This window comes from Saimiri boliviensis, chromosome 1, assembly GCF_048565385.1.
Source record: "Saimiri boliviensis isolate mSaiBol1 chromosome 1, mSaiBol1.pri, whole genome shotgun sequence".
NCBI classification, from domain to species: domain Eukaryota; kingdom Metazoa; phylum Chordata; class Mammalia; order Primates; family Cebidae; genus Saimiri; species Saimiri boliviensis.
The window spans coordinates 79,563,694-79,568,268 of NC_133449.1; positions in this window are offsets into that span (position 1 = coordinate 79,563,694).

A 4,575-nucleotide genomic window follows, 5' to 3' on the forward strand; every position below is an offset into this window, starting at 1 on the left:
ATGTCCTTTAGTGCTACTGATTTATTTAGGATTTTTTTCTCTATAGTTTTTATGCATCTATATAGTTTGGTATAGAAACATATTAATACACTAAAATTACTTACCATATCAAATAAAGGGCATATTAAACTGAAAAATAATTTTAAAAGATAAACCACAATTGTCTTCTTATTCTTTTAGGTCAGCCCCACATTTACAAACTTTATCTTTTCATTGAGTCTTATAGTTGGTGCAGTGAGATTCTATTATAGAAAATATTTAGCTGATATGCTAACATGCTGGTTTTCAAACATTTTTATTCACTAAACAAAACAAAGAAAATTAGTTTATAAAATAGGTAAATGCTGAGGATGAGAAAGGAAAAGCAGCTCAAGAAAAACATGCAAGTAGCCCTCCTATGAACAGTGAGTAAACAGATTCGTGCTCTGGGTTAAATACACCTGGATTTGACTCCCAGGTGTTAGACTCTGTTGCCTAACACAGATAGACACCTGGGACATATTGCTTATACTCTATGTCTCAGCTTCCTTCTATAGAAAATGCAAATATTTATGTCTACTACTGGGTTTTTGTAACAATCAAATGAAATAATTTATGTAAAGTGTTATTAATGATGTGAGATCATTTTACCCTCGCTTCTCCCTTTTCTGTTCTGTTAATTTTGCCTTTACATTATGCTGTTTTGTATTGTTAAGTGGCTTTCAACTATTCTACAAATTCATTGAGGGCAAATAAGGTGTCTGAGACTTACTTATAATTTGTTCAGCCCTTTGTACAACGCTCTGAACATCTAAATGCAGTAGACCCCCCAATTACTGAGAGATGTCCAGTATGCAACAGCAATGGAAGAGAAAAGTGCCACCAACATTTGTCCATGGGCTACTTACTGTCATTTCTGTCATTACTGTTATAAAGGCTCCTGCTTTATCTGTGGTCCCTACTCTGTGGCTTTCTGAAACAGCAGTCGTAAGGTTTAGCCACATCAAAAGACCAAGAAAGGTTTTTTCTCTAAATAGAAACTGTAACTTGGTTTGATGCTCTCATTATACTTTACAGTGGTTCTCAAAGTGAAATCTCTGGATGAGCAAGATCAGCATGACCTGCAGAACAGTTAAAAATACAAATTTTCAGGCACCACCCTGACCTATTAAATCAGAAACCTCATATCACAAGCCTTCCAGGTGATTCTGATGCATTCTAAATTTTGAGACCACTGGCCTAAAACAATGTCCTTGTTTCTCCTTCCTAGTTACCAGGGTCCTGACTAGTATCGATGTTCTTAAGGGGACATCTTATCAGAGGTAGATAATGGGATAGCAATGTAACTAGTAATAGTTACATAATGAACACAGAGTATAGAATTTTTCAAAGCATGTTTAATGGGTTAGTAATTCAAAGTTAATAAGCACTATTTAAAAAAATAAAAGGTATTACTTAGGCAAGTAAGTTTAGAGTAACTAGATTAAAAAAAAAATTCTACCCTGAGAAATTTTCAATATTTTAAATATATTCAAAAACATTCCAAATCTTCACAATTTCTTCAAACTTATTTGAAACCACCTTTTCAAATAAGTTTATTTTTGCTGATTCAAAGACCTCTTTTTTTGGTTGTATTTCCCACATCTGAATTTTGTTATAACTTGTTACCAAAGGTGTTTGATGTTACATTCTTTTTAGTTGGAACCTTTCAAAATTATTAGTCCAGTGGTTCCCAACTGGATCAATTTTGACCCCAGGAATGTTTGGCAATGTATGGAGATAGTTTTGCTTATCGCAACTGGGCAGGGAGCTGCTACCCGTACACAGTGATTAGAGACTAGGGATACTGCTAACCATCCTACAATGCATAGAACAGCCTCTGCAACAAAGAATGATTCAGCTCAAAGTGTCAATAATGTTGAGGGTTGTGAAATCCTTTATGAGTTCAAGTATTAGTGAGCATAGAGAGTACTTTCAGTGTACTTACCCGCACATTGAATACAGATTGTCATACAGCCTTGTCTTTTTTATAGTCATAATTCCAATACTTACTATATTGCTTGACAGAATAGAGGCATCCAATAAGAGCATACTGAATGAATGAATTAATAAAATAATTAATCATTGAGAGAAACATAACTATCATGAATGAAATTAACAGCAAACCTTGGAAGTCAATGTAGAAATCACATCATTTAACACAGCAAGTGAAATCCATATTGAGGAAGGCTTTAAGGAGGGAAGACTGCAACTGATCTTGACTGATCAGAGCAGATGGGGGAGAACAGAGAGCAGTAAAGCCAGGGGGATATGACAGACCATGCAGAGAATGGGGCACATCAGGGGCTGTCACATGTCTTGTAGGTCAGTGCCTCGCAGCTTCACTCATGTGAATCTACTTACAGGTTCTACTCTCCTTCTTGGATCCTGTCCCTGTCAGGACAGGTAGCAAGTGGCAGAAATTATTAACTGGTGGACTAAAGCATATTTTGTTTGCTATCCCAGGATTTTGTTTGCCTGTTGGATTATTTTTAGGAACTTTGTTTTCTTAACTATTTTTACGATATAAATAACCATTAATTTTAAAAAGTTTTTTTAAAATATACAATGTTTGTACATATTTATGAGGTTCATGTGATATTTTGCAACAGGCAAATAATGTATAATGATCAAGTCAGTGTATAAAGGGTATTTATCACCTTGAGCATTTATCATTTTTATGCTAAATGGAACTTGGAAACATTTCAAGTCCTCCCTTCTAGCTATTTTGAAACATACAGTTTATTGTTATTAACCAGTCACCCTGCTCTGCTATTGAACATTAGAACTTTTTTCTTCTATGTGTATGTTTGTATACATTAACCAAACATTCTTCATCCTTCCTCCTCCACACACACCCTTTCCAGCCTATGGTAATTATCATTCTATACTCTACCTACATGATACCAACTTTTTGTCACTCCCAAATGTAAGAACATACAGTGTTTGTCTTTCTGTGCCTGTCTTATTTCATTGAACATAATGACCTCCACTTCCACCTATTTCTCCAAACAACATGATTTCATTCTTTTTTAACGGCAGCATAGTATTCCATTGTGTACCACATTCCATACCAAATTTTCATTATCCATTTATCTGTCGATGAACACTTAGGTTGATTCCATAACTTCTGTTTTGAATAACACTATAATAAATATGGGGGTGTGTGTGGATATTTTCTTTGGTATACTAATTTATTTTCCTTTAGATAAATATCCAAGAGAGGTATCGTTGGATCATCTGGTAGATCTATTTTTAGTTTTTTGAGAAATCTCCATACTGTTTTCCATAATGGCTATGCTAATTTCATTTCTACCAACAGCGTATGAGTTCCCCTTTCTCTGTATTATTGCCAGCATCTGATTTTTGCATTTTCACTAGCAGCCATTCTAACTGGTGTAAAACCATATCTCATTGTGAGTTTGATTTGCATTTCCCTGATGACTAGTGATGCTGAACATTTTAAAAATACGCCTATTGACTTTGTATGTCAACATTTTGAGAAATGTCTATTCATATCCTTCCCATTTTTTTTAAACAGGACCATTTGTTTTCTGTTGTTGAGTTTGAGTTTCTTGTGTATTTTGGATTAGTCTCCTGTCAAATGAATAGTTTACAAATATTTTCTCCCATTCAACAGGTTGTCTCTTTACCCTGTTATTTCTTTTGCTGTGCAGAAGCTTTTTAATGTAGTCCTATTTCCTATTTTTGTTTTTGTTGGCTATGCTTTTGAGATTTTAGCCATAACTTATTTGCCTGGTCTGATGTTCTGTAGTGTTTCTTTCATGTTTTCTTCTAGTAGTTTTATTGTTTTCAGTCTTATGTGGTCTCTGATCCACTTTGAGTTGGTTTTTTTATATGGTGAGAGAGAGGGACCTAGTTTTATTCTGCATATGGTTATTAAGTTTTTCTAGTATCACTTATTGAAGAGGGTGTTTTTTGTTCAATGTATTTTCTTAGTGCCTTTTCAGAAAATCAGTTGACTATGAATATATGGATTTATTTCTGTGTTCTCTATTCTGTTCCATTCATTGATATACTGTTTTCATACCAATACCATGCTGTTTTGGTTACTGTAGTCTTGTAATATATTTTGAAGTCAGATAGTGTGATAGCTTCAGCTTTGTTCTCTTTGTTTAAAATTGCTTTGGTATTCAGGCTTTTTTTTGGTTCTATAAATATTTTAGAATTTTTTTTTCAATTTCAGTAAAAAATGACATTGGTGTTTTGATAAGGATTGCATTGAATCTGTAGATGGCTTTGGGAAGTTTGGTCATTTTAACAAGGTTAATTCTTCTGATTCATGACCATGGGATGCCTTTGCATTCGTCTGTGTCCTCTGCAATTTATTTCATCACTGTTTTGTAGTTTTCCTTGAAAAGGTCTTTTACCTCTTTGGTAAAATGTATTAATAGATATTTTATTATTTTTTGTGGCTATCATAAATGGGATTGCTTCTTGATTTCTTTTTCAGCTATTTCAGTATTTGTGTATAGAAATGCTACTGATTGTTGTATGCTGTTTGTATCATACAACTTTACTTAATTCACTGATCAT